The 24,195-nt window shown below is 43.7% G+C and overlaps 1 protein-coding gene across 1 annotated transcript in view; it reads left to right on the top strand.

Moving 5' to 3' along the window:
- The window catches only part of NCK2 (NCK adaptor protein 2), a 308,554-nt gene that overhangs the window by 102,705 nt on the left and 181,654 nt on the right, over positions 1–24,195 (top strand). The gene's annotated exons all lie outside the window — the stretch shown is intronic.

Raw genomic sequence — 24,195 nt, 5'->3', positions numbered from 1 at the left:
CAATGAACTGCTTTTGTTCTATAAGGATAGATTGTTCTCACGGTGCTTCGAGTGGCTCAAGGAGAGAAATGAATCAAATTTCAATAGTAGATCTTACAGGTTTAATTAGTTTCTTAAGGTGATAAACCCACATTGCCATAAAAAAAAGGAAGGCTAGGAGCAGACTTGGAGATGGTACTGGGAAATGTCTCTCAAGTATATAAAAGAAGGATCTTATCAGAATACTATCTAAACCCATGCAAAGTCTAACTAGACTTAGTTCATTTGCCTGCAAGAGGGAAGAGATTTCATTTTTGTTTTCCCCCTTCTGAAACTGTTACTGACCGAACGGCCAAGAGTTGGCAAGATTGATCATGCAAGCAAAAGAGATCCCAGTGCTATATTTGGTAAAAATGAAAACTTTGGTATTTGTTTCTCTAGACGTTAAGCTCACTGTGTGCAGGGAATGTGTCTATGATACTGTTATATTGTACTTTCTTAAGCATTTAGTACAGTGTTTTGCACACAGTAAGTGCTCAATTAATATGATTGACTGACTGATAATGGTATATTTGTGTGCCAAGCATTGTACTAAGCACTGGGGTAGATGCAGGGTAATCAGGTCGGACACAGTCCTGATCCACGTGGGGCTCACGGCCTAAGTAGGATTTAATCCCCATTTCACAGATGAGGAAATTGAGGCACAGAGCAGTTAAGTGACTTAACCCAAGGTCCCACAACAGATATGTGATGGGATCACTTCTTAGGATGAGAACCTAGGTTCTCTGATTCCCAGGCCTGTGCTCTTTCCACTAGGCCGAGCTGCTTCTCTTCTCTGTTTCTGGGAAGAGAATTGCTACGATTCTGATCCAGCGCCTGGCAGGTAACGGTTTCCTCAGCTAGCAGGTTTTCGGGTGTGCTAATCTCCTCATTTCCTAATCTCTTAGGAAATTTAGATTTTCTAAATCTCCTAATTTCTCCCGTTGTAACCCTGGTGGCTTTGGAATCTCCTACAGGCATTCCTAATCCAGCTCTCAACGGTTCTGTGTCAAGCGTGTAGTACAGTGCTTTGCACGCAGTAAGCACTCAATAAATACGATTGAATAAATGAATCAATGAATGTGTCCGGTGGTTGGATGTGAGAGCCCATCAGAGTTGAGGGTTTGTTCCCTTCTGTTTTCTTTTTTTAAAATGGTATTTGTTTATCACTTACTATTTGCCAGGCACTGTACTAAGTGCTGGGGTAGACACAAGCTAATCAGTTTGAACACAATCCTACATGAGACTCAAATCTTAATTCCCACTTTACAAAGGAAGTATGTAAGGCACAGAGAGGTGAAGTGACTAGCCCAAGGTCACACAGAGACAAGTGGCAGAGCCAGGATTCTATGACAGCTATGCCAAATGTACAGGTTGAGTTTAATTCTAATTCTCGAAAAAATAATTGTCTCTGGCAGAGGAGAACCTTTGCACTGTGTAGCTCTCCAGAGGTAGTGTTGGGAAACATTTTTTTTGTGAAATTAAGCCCCCTCAGCCAAAATGTTGCAGTGAGAGAGGATGTATGCAAAGGGACACATTGATACCCAGGTGGCTAGAAGCAGCGTGGCTCAGTGGAAAGAGCCCAGGCTTTGGAGTTAGAGGTCATGTGTTCAAATTCCGGCTCTGCCAATTGTCAGCTGTGTGACTTTGGACAAGTCACAACTTCTCTGTGCTTCAGTTACCTCATCTGGAAAATGGGGATTAAGACTGTGAGCGCCCCATGGGACAACCTTGTAACCTCCCCAACACTTAGAACAGTACTTCGCACATAGTAAGTGCTTAACAAATGTCATAAAAAATGAACTGTATGCATGTATATATGTTGTATATATGTTTGTACGTATTTATTACTCTATTTATTTATTTGTACATATTCTATTATTCTATTTATTTTATTTTGTTAATATGTTTTGTTTTGTTCTCTGTCTCCCCCTTCTAGACTGTGAGCCCACTGTTGGGTAGGGACTGTCTCTATATGTTGCCAACTTGTACTTCCCAAGCCCTTAGTACAGTGCTCTGCACACAGTAAGCTCTCAATAAATACAACTGATTGATTGATTGAAGTGATGGAGCCGGAATTAGAACCCTGACCCTTCTGACTCCCAGCCCCATTCTCTATCCGCTAGGCCATGCTCTCCCTCCACTATCATGCTCTAGGCAGTCCCCTGAAGGACTGAAGGGACTATATTACTATATATTACTGTATTCGTCCCTGAAGGGACTAAGTAATATTAAGAGAAGCAGTGTGACCTACTGGATGCAGCACTGGCCCGGGAGTCAGAAGGACCTTAGTTCTAATCTCGGCTCTGCCACTTGTCTGCTGGATAACCTTGAACAAATCATTTAACATCTCTTTGCCTCACTTACCTCATCTGTAAAATGAGGATTAACACTATGAGTGCTGTGTGGGACAGGGACTATGTCCAACCCAATTTGCTTGTGTCCACCCAGACTTTAGTACAGTTCCTGATGCATAGTAAATGCCTAACAAATACCCCATTATTATTATTGAGGGAAGGCAAGGCCTCTCCCTCCCTTCACCTGAACCTTTCACCTGATCATGTTTGGGAGCTGACTGGGGTCAATCAATCAGTAATAGCTATTGAACACCTACCGTGTGCAGAGCAATCTGTCAATCACTGGTATTTTTTGAGTGCTTAAAGTGTGCAGAGTACTTTGCTAATCACTTGGAAGAGTACAGTATAATGGCATTGGTAGACATGAGGGTTCCTCTCAGGGTCGCACCTGGAGAGTTTCCAGCACACTAGAGAAGCTGTTAGTGGAAAGAGCATGGGCTTGGCAGTCAGAGGTCGTGGGTTCTAGTCCTGGGTCTGCCACTCGTCAGCTGTGTGACTTTGGGCAAGTCACTTCGCTTCTCGGTGGCTCAGTTATCTGTAAAATGGGGATTAAGACTGTGAACCCCACGTGGGACAACCCGATAACCTTGTATCTACCCCAGAGCTTAGAACTATGCTTGGAACATAGTAAGCGCTTAACAGATACCATTATTATTATTATTATTATTATTATTATCATTATTACTCTACCAGTCTCAACTACGGGAGGGAGTGTCAAGCAGAGGCCTACTCATTCCATTCCTAGCTTGGCCAGTGGCTAGCGAGTGGAAGGCAATCTGCTACAAGTAAAACTCACCTGGGCTGGGCAGCAGCGGCATGGGAGAGAATTGAGGGCAGAGACTCAAGTTTACTGGGCGGAAGGCAGCAATGGTAAACCACTTCCATATTTTTACCAAGAAAACTCTATGGATCCACTACCAGAACAATTGCAGATGGAGAGCGGGGCGTTCTGGGAGAGATGTGACTGTGGTGCCGCTGTAGATCGGAAACGACTCAACTGCATAAGACAAGACAAAACATGAGGGATGTGAATTGGGCTGGGGAAACACAATTACTGGTTTAGCTGAATCAAAATAACTCTCTCCTTGAGATGGCTGAGCTCTGCCAGGACAAAAGCAGCATGGCTTGCAGGAAGTAATGTGGCCTAATGGAAAGAGCACAGGCCTAGGAGTCATAGGATCTGGGTTCTAATCCTTACTCTGCCATTTGGCTGCTGTGTGACCTTAGGCAAGTCACCTCATTCTCTTTGCCTCATTTTCCTCAACTGTAAAGTAGGGATTCGATACCTGTTCTCCCTCCTACTCTGATTGTGAGCTCCATGTGGGATAGAGGTCTATGTCTGACCTGAGTAACTTGTTTCTACCTCAGCACTTAGAATAGTGCTTGACACATAATAAGTGCTTAACAAGTTCCATCATTATCACCATCATCACCATCGTCATGAAAAAAAGTTCTTGGTCCAGAAGGGAGTCAAATATCTGGGATAATCGGAGGGAGGCTGGATATTTTAACAGAAGGGAAGGGGTATGAAGTCGAGCAACCCAGAAGAATAGAGCCAATATATCCCCTAAAAAACCTCAGCATGAATGTATAGAGTAGGTACCTGATTTTTAGGTCAATTTAGTAGAGAAATGCATCAATGTTTTTGATGCATAATCATCTCATAAAGTTTTATTGGAACATACCTTTGTGAGGAAGTTGAATATTATAATTGGAATAGAGAAGACAGCATTATTATACATTACCCTTGGCCAGGCTATCACTTCAACATCTTTCAGAAGCAATCTCCAGGTAAATAATAGAATCATATTTTCAGGGATGAGGTCTTGGGAGACAGAGAGGCTCAATCAATCACATTTATTGAGTGCTTACTGTGTGCAAAGCACTGTACTAAGCACTTGGGAGAGTACAATAAAATACGTTCCATGCCCACAATGAGCTTAGAGTCTAGGGACTAGCTTACGATATAGTAGAACACATGACTCTAAATGATCTTGCTTCCCAGTTTCTGTAATTCACTTTAGAATCCTTTTCCTTTGCTAAACTCAAAGCTCCTTGAGGGTAGCGGACATGTCTACTAGCTTTATTGTACTCTTCTAAGGGCGTAGTACAGTACTCTGCACAGAATAAATGCTCAATAAATAAAATGATTGATCAATTGATTGGTATGATACTCAACGGGGTACTCAGTCACTAGTGACTCATGTAAGTAAAGTGGGGATTAAATGTCTGTTTAAATATCTGTTCTTCCTTGCCCTTTGACTGTGAGTCCTGTATGGGTCAAGGAATGTGTGTGTTCTGATTATCCTATATATCCCTCAGTGTTTAGTACAGAGCATGGCACATAATAGGTGCTAAGCAAATGCCATTAGGATTATTATTGTTGAACTCTCTCATTTCCTGATTTAAGTGAAAGAGATTGCTTTTGACTGCCTGATGGTAGAATGTGACCCTAGTCTAGTCATGGATCTCCTTCTTATCCCAGAAGGGTAGCATGTCTTACTGATACTTTAAATGATCTCCTCAGTCTGTAAAAATACCTTAGAGAGTTGATCGGATAATAATATGTTAGCTTAATTTTATTCATATTCATCCATTGATTCATTCAATCATATTTATTGAGTGCTTACTGTGTGCAGAGCAATGTACTAAACACTTGGGAAGTACAAGTTGACAACAAATATAATTTTTCATAGCAAAACAATCACCTCTGCACAAAATCATAGCCATCTAACCCTATGGTTTGCTGTGCTTGATTTTTTTTAAAAATCTACTTTCTCTCTCTTTTTTTAATGTTCTTTCAACAAATATGCCTATTTAGCCTTCATATACCTATGAGTTTCCAGATTCCAGAAAGCCTATCAGGAACATCAAGTATCCTGGGTATATCCTAGGGAATCTCACTGATTTCCTACCTCAGTCCAGCCCCCGCACTTCACTCCTCGAATGCCAACCTCGTTACTGAGTCGCATCTGTCTCGCCAACCACCTCTTGCCCACATCCTCCTTCTGGCCTGCAACTCCTTCACCCTTCATAAACAACAGACCATCACTCTCCCCAACTTCAAAGCCTTATTAAAATCACATCTCCTCCAAGAGGCCTTCCCTGACAAGGCTCTCATTTTCCCTGCTCTCTTTCCCTTCTATGCTGTCTATGCACTTGCATCTCTACCCTTTAAAATTTGCTATTCACCTCCCCCGTGCCCCCAGCACTTATGTACATATCCGTAATTTATTAATAATAATGATGATGGCATTTATTAAGCGCTTACTATGTGCAAAGCACTGTTCTAAGCACTGGGGAGTTTACAAGGTGATCAGATTGCCCCATATGGGGCTCACAGTCTTAACCCCCATTTTACAGATGAGGTAACTGAAGCACAGAGAAGTTAAGTGACTTGCCCAAAGTCACACAGCTGACAAGTGGTGGAGCCGGGATTTGAACCGATGACCTCTGACTCCAAAGCCCAGGCTCATTCCACTGAGCCATGCTGCTTCCCATGTCTAATAACACAATAACATAAATAACATTAGACATTATTCTAATGTCTGTCTCCGCCCACCAGGCCCCTCTCAGGATCACACCTGGAAAGTTTCCAGTGCTCTACCAGTCTCGGCTATGAGAGAAATAGTCAAGAAGAGGCCTATCCATTCCATTCCTAGCTTGGGCAGTGGCTAGTCAGTGGAAAGCAATCTACTACAAGTCAAAACTCACCGGTGCTGGGAGGCAGTGGTGTGGGAGAGAGACGAGGGTGGAGACTCAGGTTTACTGCATGGAAGAAGGCAGTGGTAAATCACTTCTGTATTTTTACCAAGAAAACTCGATGGATACGTTACCAGAACGATTGCAAGATGGAAATGGGGTGTTCTGAGAGAGATGTGTCCATGGAGATGCTATGGGTCGGAGACGACTCGACAGCATAAGACAAGACAACACTAGACCCCCTCTGGACTGTAAACTCTCTGTGGACAGGGAATGGGTCTACCAACTTCATTACCATGTATCTACCCCAGTGCTTAGAACAGTGTTTGGCACATAGTAAGTGCTTAACAAATGCCACAATTATTATTATTATTATACTGCACTCTCTCACGCGTTTAGTATCATGCTCTGATACAGTCTTTTAGACTGTGAGCCCACTGTTGGGTAGGGACTGTCTCTATATGTTGCCAATTTGTACTTCCCAAGCGCTTAGTACCGTGCTCTGCACATAGTAAGCGCTCAATAAATACGATTGATGATGATGCTCTGCATCCAGGAAGCACTCAATAAATACCATTGATCGATTGATTGTCCTGCAGAGTTTAGTGTCTTCCTTGTAATGGCAAGCATAAGTCAAGTGGGGGATCTGCCTAGAAGAAGATTTCTACTAATTTATTTTAATAATTTCTTTATAAATAAATGTAATTTATTCCTTCATATTAATGTCTGTGACCCCCTCTAGACTGTAAGCTCATTGTGGGCAGGGAAATCATTAGTTTATTGTTGTACTGTACCCTCCCAAGCGCTTAGTACAGTGGCCTGCACTCAGTAAGCGCCCAGTAAAAGCAAATGACTGGCTGACTACACATCCTTGATTTTCCAGCTATAGTACATTCTTGAGCAGCACCCGTGCCTATGGCTTGTAATGTGTTAATTACCCAATTTTTATTTCAAGCTCCAAATTCCATTTGCTCTGAGCAAAAGAAATGACCAGAAAAGAGCTAAAAAGAATAATGAGGGGGAAGGGAAAGTGTTGAATAAATGAAGAATGGATTTTCAGTTGCAGAGGTCCAGGAAATGAAAAGCTTATCAAGTTTTAGCTCAAAATAGCTACACATTTTTGTGCAGGCACAGGGTCTAATACCACTTTTGAACTGCCCATTTTCTTTACAACAATGAGCAATCTGTGCTGAAGGAATAGGTGGTGGCCACTCATATCTTAGAATCAGAAAATCAAATTGGTACAGCTGTAGTATTTATAAGCATATGTCTCTAAAACTAATAACTGTCATCTTATTATCAATCAATCGTATTTATTGAGCGCCTACTGTGTAAGAGCACTGTACTAAGCACTTGGGAGAGTACAATATAACAGAGTTGGGGGGAGCCATGTTCTCCTCCCACAAGGAGCTTACAGTGTATGAGTAAGGATCAACAGAGAGTCAGTCACCCTGGAAGAGGGAAGGAAGGAAGAAAGGAAGTGGTGAGCCCCTCCAAAAAAGACTTTTCCAATAAACATGATAAAAGATTTGGAGAGAAGGAACACCATGGGCAGTTAGTTCATGAAAGCAGAATTAAAGGTTTTTTCCTCTTCATTTTTTTTCCTGTAACTACTGTAATTCTCCCCCATTACTGGCACAGCCCTTGAGGAGACCCAAATTAATAATAATGGCATTTAGTCTTGTACCCCGTCCTTTCTGTTCTCCCTCTCTCAAGCCTTTGTCCTTTGCATTACATACAGCTTCCTGGATCATTTTTCTAAGATGTTTTTTAAAGCACATCTTTCCCCACCTCAACAATTTTCATTCACTACCCATTTCTTTCCAAACAGAAACTCCTAACCGTTAGATTGACGAAGCAGCATGGCCTAGTGGCAAGACCATGGGCTTGGGAGTCAGAGGACACGGGTTCTAATTCTGGCTCTGCCACGTGTCTGCTGTGTGACCTTGGACAAGTCACTTAACTTCCCTGTGCCTCAGTTCCCTCATCTGTAAAAGGGGGTTTGAGAACGTTTGCCCCATGTGGGACAGGGACAATGTCCAATCTGATTACCTTTTATCTACCCCAGCGCTTAGAACAGTGCTTGGCACAGAGTAAATGCTTAACAAATACCATTATTATTATTATTAGTTGGAAGGTGGCACTTCAATAGCTGGCTCTTTCCCTGCCTTCTCTCTGCCACATCCCAGCTCACCCTCTTAGCTTCTTTCTAAGTATTGATCATTCAGTTAATCATATTTATGTAGCACTTACTGTGTTCAGGGCACTGCATTAAGCACTTGGGTGGGTACAATAGAACAGAATTGGTAGTCGCATTCCCTGCTATCCTTTCAACTACTCCCCCCCGCGTGCCTCTCTCTCTCTCTCTCTCTCTCTCTCTCTCTCTCTCTCTCTCTCTCTCTCTCTCTCTCTCTATTCCTCTGCTTTTCACCCTTTGAGCTCTCCTGTGACTTTTTCCAACACTCAAATCTGCCAAACCTCATCCCTTCCTTCCATCAAAGTCCTCCTAATGCCTCCTAGAGACACTTTTTCCTGATTAATCCCCACCTCCCTGTTCCTGACTTTCCATCCTCTGCCCTTAGCAATCAATTCATCAATGAGAATTTTTGAGCACTTGCTGTGTGTGCAACACCGTACTAAGCACTTGGGAGAGCACAATACGACAGAGTTGGTAGATGTGTTCCCTGCCCACAAGGAGCTAACAGTCCAGATGGGGCGAGCATTCATGTGAATAGCAGTTTGAAGGAAAGACAGAGGAGAGAGGTAGGAAGGATCTTCAGGGAATGTAGAACTGGTGGCAGAAAAGCAGCAATACTCCAGATATGGCAATACAGATACAAGTAGGTGAATTTCAGCCAGAAGCTGTGTGACCCTGGGCAAGTTAATTCCTTTCTCTGTGCCTCAGTTTCCTCATCTGTAAAATGGGAGTGCAATACTTGTTCTTCTTCTCCATTAGACTGTGAGATCCAGGTGGGCCTTGGGCTGTGTCTGATTTGATTGTATTGTATTTACCCAAATGCTTAGTATAGAGTTTGGCATGGAGTAAAAGCATAACAAATATTATTATTATTAATGTCATTATTGCTATTACTAGAGATTGCCAATGCCTGATCTATAGAAGAATCTGGCAGGAGATTCCAGTATTACAGTGGTAAAAATCCTTTCATCAGAATGTAATTTCCTTTCAAAGGAATCTTAATGAAGATGGACAGAGCATGACATAAAAGAAGACTTATACTAGTCACCAACACCAGCGTTGTTTGCAAAGTGTTTTCAATTTTAAAACCCAATTCTTCCTGAAAATATTCCTTTTTAAAGCTTTAACACGTTATGTTTGGGTTTAAAGGTGAAATTCATTTTGGAAAATCTGAGTACAATCCATTTAGCTCTTTTAAACTTATAGGAATTTTTTCAGAGACATTCTCCTAATCTAAAAATAATTCCTTTCGCTGGAAAGTAGTTCAAAGAGTTGATTGAAAGATAAAAAAAAAAAGTAGAAGTCAGATTTGGCCCAGTTTTCATTCTTCAAAGAATGTCGCTGTCAACAAGTTTCAAAAAAATAAACCTCATAGTTATGACAAAAATGTTCCTAAAATTTAGTAGTACATGCACAATAAAAGATGACTAGCGCTGAGTACAGTAAGTGCTCAATAACCCAAGCACTAAGTACCGTGCTCTGCACACAGTAAGCACTCAATAAACACAATTGAATGAATGAATTTCTTGACTGACTGACTTTTTAATAGCCACATTAAATATGGCACATATAATTTTCAACCCCAAACATTCCACACTTTGCCAGAGACATCACGCTTTCCCATGAGAAAGAGGAAAGCACTCCAAGGTGGACAAAATCTTTTTACCATTTGGGTCTCCCCTGAAGAGTTTCTTGAATAGCATGTGTTCACTCCAGGAAGGAAGAGAGGAGATAATCCTTATCCCATGGTTCTGGGCAGACTTCTTCTTACCTGTGATGACCAGTCCTTCATCTGATCTGTGTGCACTCATCATATTGTTACTTTCGTGTGTGTGAGTTTTAACGTTTTTAATGTTATCTCCTTGGTGTATCTTGGGGAAAGGTTTTTGCATTTATTGTAGTAATAATAATGATGATGATAATAGTCAGTCCATCAATGGGATTTATTGAGCGCTTACTGTGTGCGGAGCACTGTACTGAGGGCGTGGGAGACTACAGTATAACAATATAATGGAGTTGGTAGACACAACAAATTTACAGTGTGGAGGGGGAGGCAAGCGTTAATATAAACAAGTAAATTACGGATATTACATGTATCACGGATAAGTGCCGTGGGGTCGAGGTGGTGAATAAAGGGAGCAAGTCAGGGCAATGCAGAAGGGAGTAGGAAAAGAGGAAAGGGCTTAGTCAGAGAAGGCCTCATGAAGGAGATGTGCCTTCAATAAGGTTTTGAAGGTGAGGAGAGTAATCGTCTGTCAGATATGAAGAGGGAGGGGCTTCCAGGCCAGAAGCAGGATGTGGGCGAGAGGTCGGCAGTGAGATAGACGAGATGGAGGCACAGCGAGTAGGTTGGCAGTAGAGGAGGGAAGTGTGTGGGCTGGGTTGTAGTAGGAGGGCGGCGGGAGTGGGCAAAGTGCTGGAGTGATTTAAAGACGACGGTAAGAAGGTTCCGTTTGATGCGGAAGTGGTAGTTAGCAGTATTTATTAAGCACTTACTATGTGCTAAGCCCCACACGAATCACCGGGGTGGATACAAGATCATCAGGCTGGACATAGTCCCTTTCTCAAAAGCGACTCACAGTCCAAGTAGAAGGGAGAACAGATATTGAAACTCCAATTTGCAGATGAGGAAACTGAGGCACAGAGAAATGAAGTGACTTCCCCAAGTTTATGCAGCAGCACATGAGTGATACCGACCCTGGGGTCACAATTAAGGAGGGAGACGTGCTTTTGGTGAGTTAGGGGTTCATTTCCACACCCTTTTTCTCTTCACCCACCAATAAAAAGTACAAGACGAAAAAAGAAATTAGGACTGAGTTCCTGCTTATTTTTAAGTCCTGGTTGTGAATCTAGAACATTAATTGAAACAGCTTGGATGAGCAAGACTGGTAGTAGTACTTAAATATTGGGGGGGGCAATTGTCTCCAAGGCAACCATTGCCTTGGCACCTTTAGTAATTAATAATAATTTATGCACTTGCTAAGCACTTTGTGCCGAACACTGTCCCAAGATCTGGAGAAGGTACAAGATAATCAGGTTGGACGTAGTCCTTGTCCCAGGTGGGGCTTATAGTTTGAGCAGGGAATATGTCTGTTTATTGTTGTATTGTACTTGCCCAAGCGCTTAGTCCAATCAATCAATCAATCAATCGTATTTATTGAGTGCTTACTTTGTGCAGAGCACTGTACTAATCGCTTGGGAAGTACAAGTTGGCAACATATAGAGACAGTCCCTACCCAACAGTGGGCTCACAGTCTAAAAGGGGGAGACAGAGAACAAAACCAAACATACTAACAAAATAAAATAAATAGAATAGATATGTACAAGTAAAATAAATAGATAAATAGAGTAATAAATATGTACAAACATGTACAAATATGTACAGAGTCCAGTGCTCTGCACACAGTAAGTGCTAAATAAATACGATTGAATGAGTAAGAAGGGAGTAGGCTGTAATCCCCATTTTACAGATGTCAGTCAGTCAATCGTATTCATTGTCATTTCTATTTACTGAGTACTTACTGTGTGCAAAACACTGTATTAGGTGCTCGAAAGTACAATATAACAATGAATAGACACATTCCCTGCCCACAATAAGCCTACAGTCTAGATGAGGTAAGTGAGGCACAGAAAAGCCATCAGTCAATAAATCAAGGGCGTATATTTGGGGCTTACTGTGTGCGGAGTTGTATACTAAGCACTTGGGAGAGTGCAAGGCGATGTTCCCTGAGTTTAGAGTTTACAGCCTAAAAGAAATTAAATGTCTCCCCTCTGGACTGTGAGCTCCTTGTAGGCAGACAACATGTCTAGTAAGTCTGCTATATTGTACTCTCCCAAGGGCTTAGTACAGTGCTCTGAGTGCAGTAAGTGCTCGGTTAATACAGTGGATCGATTAATTGTCCAAGGACACGGAAGGCAAGTGGCAGAGCGGGGATTAGAACCCAGGACCTCTGACTACAATTGACTGTCCTCTTTCCACACTAGGTCATGCCGCTTCTTCACCTGTGGTTCTTACCTCCATTTTCATTTCTTCCTCTTGGTGTCAAGATCTTCCTGATGGCTCTGCTGGAAGAGACACTCGGTTTCTAACTGCTCCACTCCAGGCTGGTCTGTCAGCTTCTTTCTCCCAGCTGTCAGTGGCTAGAACATCTTGTCTTTGCTTCATTGGATCTGTCAATGGCTAGGCCATATTGGTCGAGATTTTGTTTCTATGTACGCCCCTGTGTATGGTCAATCAATGAGTGAGCACTTACTGTGTGCAGAGCACTGTACTAAGTGCTTGGGAGAATATATTATATAACAGAGTTGGCAGAAACGTCCCCTGCCCACGGTGAGCTCACTGTCTAGAGGTCTGGTCTCCCTACTTCCTTTCTCCGCACAACAGCTGTTGGCATATTCTTTCATCCATTCAATCATTACATTTCCGCATGTAATCTGTTCAGGTAAGATGTGATGCAACAAGCATCGCTTCATTGCTCGTGGACTGACTGCATTCCAAGACCTCATCTTGGCATTTCAAGTTCAGTCTGACACACGGGTAGCGCTGATGAAACTATTCAAGAATTTTTATGGGGTGTCTATGGTAAGGACAGATCTCGTGGAGGCACAGGAAATCAAATGTATCATTTCTCTCGAGATTTTCATTTTGATGTCATGCAATAGTACCAAATTCTAGGTCTGTTTCCCAAAGGGCCTGCTGGCCTTATTGATTCAGTTGTTGATCTCTGTTTAATCAATCAATCAATCAATCATATTTATTGAGCGCTTATTGTGTGCAGAGCACTGTACTAAGCGCTTGGGAAGTACAAGCTGGCAGCATATAGAGACAGTCCCTACCCAACAGTGGGCTCACGGTCTACCCAGTTATCCCTTGGCAGAGTATTGCCAAGGTTGCAGAAGTCAAGTCTGGTTTACCAGTGGACATCGTGGGTTGATGGTGAACCTCTAGCTCAGCGTTAAGTTTCTAGGTCGGGGGTTTACAGTCATTTTAAGAAACTTTTCCCCTGTAGTAACAATAATAATGATGGTATTTGTTAAGCACTTACTATGTGCCAAGCACTGTTCTATGCACTGGGGTAGATACAAGGTAATCAGGTTGTTCCATGTGGGACTCACAGACTTAATCCCCATTTTACAGATGAGGTAACTGGGGCACAGAGAAGCTAAGTGACTTGCCTAAAGTCACACAGCTGATATGGCACTCACCCAACATACCTTTCTTTTTTTACCCCAAGTCCTTCCTCACACCCACTCACTCACTTGCCCTCTCACACCCAGAGAAACGTTTACTCTCTGGAACTAATGCAGTAGAGCAGCAGTAGCTAAAACAGATGAAAAGAAAACCTGCTTGTGCAGTTGTCTCCACAATCGACTTCCAGGAGTTCGTTTTTCTGGAATTGTGGGGCGGCTTCTTGCTAAGCTCCCATCAAAGGCATGAAATCCAGGGAGACTGGGGCCCCAGCAGCTGAGAGCTGGTTCTTTTTCCACTTGTTGAGGTTGAAGTGTTCTGCGCACAGCAAGTGCTCAATAAATACTATTGAATGAAGCCGCTCTTTTTTCTTGCTAGCCTTTCTGGAGTCCGCCGAGTCCAGCAGGCAGCAACTTGACCAATTCTTTTTTTTTTGCCCTCAAGAGAAATCCAAAGGACTTTACGCCCAATCTCATTAATTCTCATAGAGTATTTCTAATACTTAACTTTGCAAATGGACAAACCGAAACACATGATGTTGTTTATCTAAAACGACTTGGGGCAACATCATGAAAGGAAATTCATTTTCCTTCATCCAAGTACAGGTGCATTTAAGCCACGATGTAATCGAAGCAGCGTGGCTCAGTGGAAAGAGCATGGGCTTTGGAATCAGAGGTCATGGGTTCAAATCCCGGCTCTGCCAATTGTCAGCTGTGTGACTTTGGGCAAGTCACTTAACTTCTCTGTGCCTCAGTTACCTCATCTGTAAAATGGGGACGAAGACTGTGAGCCCCACATGGGGCAACCTGATCACCTTGTAACTTCCCCAGCACTTAGAACAGTACTTTGCATATAGTAAGCTCTTAATAAATGCCATCGTTATTATTAGTAGTAATACTTATAGTGCCGTTTGAAGTGCTTACTCTATGCCACATACTGTACTAAGCGCTAAAGCAGATATTAGATAATATTAGGTTGGGCTCAATCCCTGTCTCACATGGAGCTCGCAAGCTAATTTGGAGGAAGACTAGGTATTAAATTCCCATTTTACCGATGGGAAAACTGAGACAATTAAGTGACTTTCCCCAGGTTTTCTCATCTGTAAAATGGAGATTAAGACTGTGAGCTCTACATGGGACAAGGACCGTGTCGAACCTGATTAGTTTGTCTCTACCCCAGTGCTTAGTACAGTGCTCGACATATAATAAGCACTGAACAAATACCATTTTTTTAAAAAAAAGACCAGGCTAAAATTTAATAGTCACAGTCACTTAAATGCTTAGTTAGGAAGCAGCTTGGCCTGATGGAAAGTCAAGAGGATCTAGATTCTAATTCCGGTTCTGCCACCGGCCTACTGTGTGACTTGGGGCTAATCACATAACTTCTCTGTGCCTCAGTTTCCTCGTCTGCAAAATAAGGAGTAAATTCCTGTTCTCTCTCCCTCTTGTGAGATTGTGAGAGCCCCGTGTGAGACGCGTACTGTTTCTGACTGGATCATTTTGTACCTACCCCAATATTTAGTTAAGTGCTTGGCATTTAACAAATACCACAGTTATCATAATCATTTTTACGGCTCTTTACTTAGTAGCCTGTCCTCTGGGTCCTCCTTGTTCTGTTAAGGTGCGACCCTCTTAACAATTGTAACGAAAGCAAGGACTCAGAAGAGTAACTCTCTGACGTGGAAGCAGGTTTCTGTGCCAGGAGAGCAGCATTATTTAAATAGTAGGATCCTTTTATATTTTCCTGTTGGGAGTCATAAAGGAAAGAAACTAAAGAAAAGACATCTGGTCCCTGTTAAAAGGAACACTTTTTAATTTACCCCATGCCTACCGCCTTAATTTTCATCATTTATTTGTAAGGGAAATTTTTACCGCGTTTAAGTGGGGCATCCTACCACCCGTCATACCACAGATGCTCATTCCTTCTGTGATCTAACAAATGGTTAGATAAATAGTTCTTTATCTCCCGGAGACCAGTAGATTTGTCAACCAAGACCTCATTGCCTGGCTGACGGAGCATAAGGCAGGACAAGTTGGGTTCAGTCATGGCTTCTAGTCACCCCCCTCTAGACTGTCAGCTCATCGTGGGCAGGGAACGTGTCTACCAACTCTGTTACATTGTACTCTCCCAAGCGTTTAGTACAGTGCTCTGCACATGGTCAGTGCTCAATAACTTGATATTTATTTATTTTACTTGTACATATCTATTCTATTTATTTCATTTGTTAATATGTCTGCTTTTGTTCTCTGTCTCTCCCTTCTAGACTGTGAGCCCACTGTTGGATAGGGACTGTCTCTATATGTTGCCAACTTGTACTTCCCAAACGCTTAGTACAGTGCTCTGCACACAGTAAGCGCTCAATAAATACGATTGATTGATTGATTGATTGATTAATAGGGCTTGAAAAATACATGAAAATCATGCAGGCCAGACCATCATTGTTCGGAGCCATCCTTCCAAACACGCTGAAACTGTGAATAAGTGCCCTGTTGTTACAATAGTTGCCTTCAGAAAAACGAGCGGCAATTCCTCTTTTTTGTCTATGCTTGAATTCTTATTTTAATCGCCCTTTCGGTTTTCCCTTCTCCTCTCTGTTTTTCTTCCGGCGTCCACTCTAATCCTTGCTGCCCCTGACCAGGTATGCCTGGCATCCTACACAGATGGCTGTGTAGGAGTCCTGGGAGTGTGTACGCACATGTGTGTCCCCATCATAGGTGTTTTAATGTCAAGCCTAAGCATGGCTTTTACGTGTATGCTCACACGTGTGACTGTGGGGTCTGAAACCTCAAGCTCCCTCTCTTCCTTACTTCGTCACCTGGGCAGGGTGTTTTCAAATTCCGGGTTCCTTCCTGCTCCAAAGGGCAGGCAGGGTATGAAGGTGGAAGTTTAGGAGGTTTCAGAACCACCTGAGTGATCCAGCCAGGACCTGAGGATGGGAACCAGTTTGTGGCTTGGTTTCGATGGCCTAGTGGTGAGAGCATAGGCTCTGGGAGTCAGAGGACGTGGGTTCTAATCCCGGCTCCGCTACTGTCTGTTGTGCGAATTTGTGCTGATCACTTGACTTCTCTGGACCTCGGTTACCCCGTCTGTAAAATGGGAATTCAGAATCTGAGCCCCATGTGGGACAAGGACTGTGTTCAACGTGATTAATTCAACGTGTGTTCTAGACTGTGAGCCCACTGTTGGGTAGGGACTGTCTCTATATATTGCCAGCTTGTACTTCCCAAGCGCTTAGTACAGTGCTCTGCACACAGTAAGTGCTCAATAAATACAATTGATTGATTGATTGATTGATTGATTACTTTGTATCTACCCCAGTGCTTAGAACCGTAAGCGCTCAATAAAAACGATTGATTGATTGATTGATTACTTTGTATCTACCCCAGTGCTTAGAACCGTGCATGGCACAAAGTAAGCACTTAACAAATACCACAGTAATAACACTAATTATAAACTCATGAGACTGTAAACTCCTTGAGAGCAGGGATCGTGTCCATCTACTCTATCGTACTGTGCTCTCCCTAGCACTTAAGAGAAGTACAGTGTAGAGGAGAGAGCACAGCTGGGAGTCAAAAAGGTTGTAGGCTTTGAGGCTGGCTCCACCACTTGTCTATTGCGTGACCTCGGGCAAATCACTTGCCTTCTCTGTGCCTCAAGTTCCTCATCTGTAAAATGGGGATTGAGACTGTGAGACCCACGTGGGGCTGGGTCCAACCTGATCGGCTTGAATCCACCCCAGCTCTTAGGCACATAGTGAGCGCTTAACAAATACCACGATTATTATCAGTAATGCGGCGCTCTGCGCAGTGTAAGGGCTCAATTTAAGCCATCGATTGGTCATGGGTGGGGCTGAGAGCGAGAGGGGAAATTTTTCGTCTCTGGGGTGGGGGCTCCTCCATGCCTTTCCATTCCACCATTTCCAAATGGATTCCGGCAAAGATTGGTGTGTGGCTTAGTGGAAGTCAGAGGGCGTGGGTTCTAATCCCGGCTCCGCCACTTGTCTGCTGTGTGACCTTGGGCAAGTCACTTTACTTCTCTGTGCCTCAGTTACCTCATCTGTAAAATGGGGATTAAGACTGTGAGCCTCAGGTGGGACAACCTGATTACCTTGTATCTAACCCAGCGCTTAGAACGGTGCTTGGCGCATAGTAAGCGCTTAACAAATTCCATGATGATGATTATTATTATTATCACTGGAGTAAACGTGTGTTTTGTTGTCCGAGTAAAGAGCTGTAACCCAGGCAGCGATTCTGAGGTGGAAGGAGGGGACACCGGTGATATCTTGTCAGATAAATATGATCGAATGAAAAGGTTGTGGTTTTTAATTCCGGCTCTGCCACTTGTCAGCTGTGTGACTTTGGGGAAGGCACTTCACCTCTCTGTGCCTGTGACCTCATCTGGAAAATGGGGATTAAGACTGTGAGCCCCACGTGGGACAACCTGATTACCTTGTATCCCCCTCAGCGCTTAGAACAGTGCTTGGCACATAGTAAGTGCTTAACAAAAGCCATCATCATCATCATCATTATTATTATTATAATCTTGTATCTACCCTAGTGCCTAGAACAGTGCTTGGCACATAGTAAGTGCTTAACAAAAGCCATCATCATCATCATCATCATCATTATCATAATCTTGTATCTACCCCAGCGCTTAGAACAGTGCTTGGCACATAGTAAGTGCTTAACAAAAGCCATCATCATCATCATCATCATTATTATAATAATCTTGTATCTACCCCAGCGCCTAGAACAGTGCTTGGCACATAGTAAGCGCTTAACAAAAGCCATCATCATCATCATCATCATCATCATCATTATTATAATCTTGCATCTACCCCAGCGCCTAGAATAGTGCTTGGCACATAGTAAGCGCTTAACAAAAGCCATCATCATCATCATCATCATTATCATAATCTTGTATCTACCCCAGCGCCTAGAATAGTGCTTGGCACATAGTAAGCGTTTAACAAAAGCCATCATCATCATCATCATTATTATTATTATAATCTTGTATCTACCCCAGCACCTAGAACAGTGCTTGGCACATAGTAAGCGCTTAATAAAAGCCATTATTATTATTATTATTATTATTATTATTATCTTGTATCTACCCCAGCACCTAGAACAGTGCTTGGCACATAGCGCTTAACAAAAGCCATCATCGTCATCATCATCATCATTATTATTATAATCTTGTATCTACCCCAGCGCCTAGAACAGTGCTTGGCACATAGTAAGCGCTTAACAAAAGCCATCATCATCATCATCATCATCATTATTATAATCTTGTATCTACCCCAGCGCCTAGAATAGTGCTTGGCACATAGTAAGCACTTAACAAAAGCCATTATCATCATCATCATCATTATTATTATTATAATCTTGTATCTACCCCAGCCCCTAGAACAGTGCTTGGCACATAGTAAGCACTTAACAAAAGCCATCATCATCATCATCATCATCATCATTATTATTATAATCTTGTATCTACCCCAGCGCCTAGAACAGTGCTTGGCACATAGTAAGTGCTTAACAAAAGCCATCATCATCATCATCATTATTATTATTATAATCTTGAATCTACCCCAGTGCCTAGAACAGTGCTTAGCACATAGTAAGCGCTTAACAAATACCATTATTATTATTATTGTTATTGTTATTATTATTATTATCTTGTCCAAAGTCATTTTTCTGATGGCTAAGCAGGTAGGTGAAGGGTCGGGGAGTGGAAGGCGAGGGGAGGGAAGAGAGGAGAGGGCCGAGGGCAGAGAGAAGCAGAGTGGTTTAGAGGAAGGATCCCGGCTTGGGAGTCAGAGGTCATGGGTTCGAATCCAGCCTCTGCCACTTGCCAGCTGTGTGACCTTGGGCAAGTCACTTCACTTCTCCGTGCCCCATCTGTAAAATGGGGATGAAGACTGTGAGCCCCATGTGGGACACCCTGACTACCTTGTAATTACCCCAGCTCTTAGAGCTGTGTCTGGCACATAGAAGTAGCGTGGCTTAGTGGAAAGAGCGTGGGCTTGGGAGTCAGAGGTCATGGGTTCAAATCCCAGCTCTGCCAGTTGTCAACTGTGTGATTTTGGGCAAGTCACTTAACTTCTCGGTGCCTCAGTTGCCTCATCTGTAAAATGGGGATTATAATAATAATAGTGGCATTTATTAAGCGCTTACTTTGTGCAAAGCACTGCTCTAAGCGCTGAGGGGGGATACAAGGTGATCAGGTTGTCCCACGTGGGGCTCACAGTCTTAATCCCCATTTTACAGATGAGGATTAAGACTGTGAGACCCACATGGGACAACCTGATCACGTTGTAAACTCCCCAGCGCTTAGAACAGTGTCCTGCACATAGTAAGTGCTTGACAAACACCAAAATTAATATTATTAACAAATGCCATCATCATTATTATTAAAAGGCACCAGGTGGGAGGTTTTGGGGTTCTGTGGGGCCGTGGCCCCTGCCCAGAGGGCTTTCCTTCCGAAGGGAGATTCCTTCATTCATTCAATCGTATTTATTGAGCGCTTCCTTCCTTTGTGCAGAGGGCGGGGGAAGCTCCACTCATCATCCTGTGGCACCCCTGGCCAGGGGAGGGGGAGCAGATAGATAGAAAGGGTTTTAATCCCGGCTCTGCCACTTGTCAGCTGTGTGACTTTGGGCAAGTCACTTCACTGCAAGGGCCTCAGTTACCTCATCTGTAAATTGGGGATTAAGACTGTGAACCCAACACGGGACAACCTCATTACCTTGTATCAGCGTGGCTCAGTGGAAAGAGCACAGGCTTTGGAGTCAGTGGTCATGGGTTCAAATCCCTGCTCCGCCAATTGTCAGCTGTGTGACTTCAGGCAAGTCACTTAACTTCTCTGGGCCTCAGTTGCCTCATCTGTAAAATAGGGATGAAGACTGTGAGCCCCACGGGGGACACCCTGATCACCTTGTATCCCCCCACCCCCCAGCGCTTAGAACAGTGCTTGGCACATTGTAAGCGCTTAAAAAATACCATTATTATTATTATATAATGTAATATTATTATTATTACTGTGAACCCCTCGTGGGACAACCTGATCACCTTGTAACCTCCCCAGCGCTTAGAACAGCGCTTTGTGCTTAATAAATGCCATCATTATTGTTATTATTGTGTCTACCCCAGCACTTAGAACAGTGCTTGACAAATAGTAAGCACTTAACAAGTACCATTATTATTATTATTATTATTATTATGATGAAAGGGTGGGGGCCGGGGCGGGGGGGAGTGAAAAAGGGGCCGGGCCAGGGGTCAGCTAGAAAGGGGCGGCCACAGGGAGGGGAGGTGTCAGGGACAGGGGGTGGGGTCAGAGGGAGGGAGTGGGATCAGAGGGCAGATAAAAGGGGCAGGTCCAGGGGGCAAAAAGAGAAGCCGTGTGGCTCAGTGGAACGATCCCGGGCTTTCTAGACCGTGAGCCCACTGTTGGGTAGGGACCGTCTCTATATGTTGCCAACTTGTACTTCCCAAGCGCTTAGTACAGTGCTCTGCACACAGTAAGCGCTCAATAAGTACGATTGATTGATTGATTGATTGGGCATCAGAGGTCGTGGGTTCTAATGCTGCCTCCGCCGCTTGTCTGCTGGGTGACTTTGGGCATGTCACTTCACTGCTCTGGGCCTCAGTTGCCTCATCTGTAAAATAGGGATGAAGACTGTGAGCCCCACGGGGGACACCCTGATCACCTTGTATCCCCCCCCCCCCACCCCAGCGCTTAGAACGGTGCTTGGCACATTGTAATTGTTATTATTATTATTATTATTATTAAAGAGAAAGGGACGGGGGTCGTGGCCAAGGAACATTCTCCCTCCCCGTCCCCCCCCGCCCTACCTCCTTCCCCTCCCCACAGCACCTGTATATATGTTTGTACAGATTTATTACTCTACTTATTTTACTTGTACATATTTACTATTCTATTTATTCTATTTTGTTAATATATTTTGTTGTCTGTCTCCCCCTTCTAGACTGTGAGCCCGCTGTTGGGTAGGGACCGTCTCTATATGTTGCCAACTTGTACTTCCCAAGCGCTTAGTCCAGGGCTCTGCACACAGTAAGCGCTCAATAAATATGATTGAATGAATCCCCTGTGAGACTGTGAGCCCACTATTGGGTAGTGACCGTCTCTATATGCTGCCAACTTGTACTTCCCAAGCGCTTAGTCCAGTGCTCTGCACCCAGTAAGCGCTCAATAAATACGATTGAATGAATGAATGAATATATTGCCAACTTGTACTTCCCAAGCGCTTAGTCCAGTGCTCTGCACACAGTAAAAGCGCTCAATAAATACGATTGAATGAATCCCCTGCGAGACTGTGAGCCCGCTGTTGGGCAGGGACCGTCTCTATACGTTGCCAACTTGTACTTCCCAAGCGCTTAGTCCAGGGCTCTGCACACAGTCAGCGCTCAATAAATACGATTGAATGAGTGAATCAATTTCATCATTATTATTATTATAATACAGAAGGGGCGTGTCCAGGGGGCGAAGAAGGGGCGGGGCCATTATATGTTGCCAACTTGTACTTCCCAAGTGCTTAGTCCAGGGCTCTGCCCACAGTAAGCGCTCAATAAATACGATTGAATGAATCCCCTGTGAAACTGTGAGCCCGCTGTTGGGTAGGGACTATATGTTGCCAACTTGTACTTGTATATGTATAACTATATGTATGTATACATATAGTATACATAAGTACATATATATATACATACAGTATACATAATGTACATAGTATACATAATGTACACACATGTATGTATACATATCTATGTATATGTGTAACTTGTATATGTTGCCAACTTGTACTTCCCAAGCGCTTAGTCCAGGGCTCTGCACACAGTCAGCGCTCAATAAATACGATTGAATGAATGAATATGTTGCCAACTTGTACTTCCCAAGCGCTCAGTCCAGTGCTCTGCACACAGCAAGCGCTCAGTAAATACGATTGAATGAATTCCCTGCGAGACTGTGGGCCCGCTGTTGGGTAGGGACCGTCTCTACATGTTGCCAACTTGTACTTCCCAAGCGCTTAGTCCAGGGCTCTGCACACAGTAAGCGCACAATAAATACGATTGAATGAATGAATGAATGAATATGTTCCCAACTTGTACTTCCCGAGCGCTTAGTCCAGTGCTCTGCGCACAGTCAGCGCTCAGTAAATACGATTGAATGAATCCCCTGTGAGACTGTGGGCCCGCTGTTGGGTAGGGACCGTCTCTATAAGTTGCCAACTTGTACTTCCCAAGCGCTTAGTCCAGGGCTCTGCACACAGTCAGCTCTCAATAAATACGATTGAATGAATGAATGAACAGTTGCCAACTTGTACTTCCCAAGCGCTTAGTCCAGTGCTCTGCACAGAGTAAGCAAGCGCTCAGTTAATACGATTGAATGAATCCCCTGTGAGACTGTGGGCCCGCTGTTGGGTAGGGACCGTCTCTATAAGTTGCCAACTTGTACTTCCCAAGCGCTTAGTCCAGGGCTCTGCACACAGTCAGTGCTCAATAAATACGATTGAATGAATGAATGAATGAATATGTTGCCAACTTGTACTTCCCAAGCGCTTAGTCCAGTGCTCTGCACAGAGTAAGCGCTCAGTAAATACGATTGAATGAATCCCCTGTGAGACTGTGGGCCCGCTGTTGGGTAGGGACCGTCTCTATAAGTTGCCAACTTGTACTTCCCAAGCACTTAGTCCAGGGCTCTGCACACAGTCAGTGCTCAATAAATACGATTGAATGAATGAATGAATGAATATGTTGCCAACTTGTACTTCCCAAGCGCTTAGTCCAGTGCTCTGCACAGAGTAAGCGCTCAGTAAATACGATTGAATGAATCCCCTGTGAGACTGTGGGCCCGCTGTTGGGTAGGGACCGTCTCTACATGTTGCCAACTTGTACTTCCCAAGCGCTTAGTCCAGTGCTCTGCACACAGTAAGCGCTCAGTAAATACGATTGAATGAATCCCCTGTGAGACCGTGGGCCCGCTGTTGGGTAGGGACCGTCTCTATACGTTGCCAACTTGTACTTCCCAAGCGCTTAGTCCAGTGCCCTGCACACAGTAAGCACTCAATAAATACGATTGAATGAATGAATGAATATGTTGCCAACTTGTACTTACCAAGCGCTTAGTCCAGGGCTCTACACACAGTAAGCGCTCAATAAATACGATTGAATGAATCCCCTGTGAGACCGTGAGCCCACTGTTGGGTAGGGACCGTCTCTATAAGTTGCCAACTTGTTCTTCCCAAGCGCTTAGTCCAGGGCTCTGCACACAGTAAAAGCGCTCAATAAATACGATTGAATGAATCCCCTGTGAGACCGTGGGCCCGCTGTTGGGTAGGGACCGTCTCTATACGTTGCCAACTTGTACTTCCCAAGCGCTTAGTCCAGTGCCCTGTACACAGTAAGCATTCAATAAATGCGATTGAATGAATCCCCTTTTAGACTGTGAGCCCACTGTTGGGTAGGGACCGTCTCTATATGTTGGCAACTTGTACTTCCCAAGCGCTTAGTCCAGTGCCCTGCACACAGTCAGCGCTCGATAAATACGACTGAATGAGTTTCGATCTAAAATACGATTGAATTTTAGACTGTGAGCCCACTGTTGGGGAGGGACTGTCTCTATGTGTTGCCAATGTGTACTTCCCAAGCACTTAGTACAGTGCTCTGCACATAGTAAGCGCTCAATAAATACGATTGATTGATTGATTGAGTGAATCA

Source organism: Tachyglossus aculeatus, chromosome 2 (assembly GCF_015852505.1).
Source record: "Tachyglossus aculeatus isolate mTacAcu1 chromosome 2, mTacAcu1.pri, whole genome shotgun sequence".
In the NCBI taxonomy this organism is placed as follows: Eukaryota; Metazoa; Chordata; class Mammalia; order Monotremata; family Tachyglossidae; genus Tachyglossus; species Tachyglossus aculeatus.
This window is presented reverse-complemented; position numbering and strand designations above follow the sequence as displayed.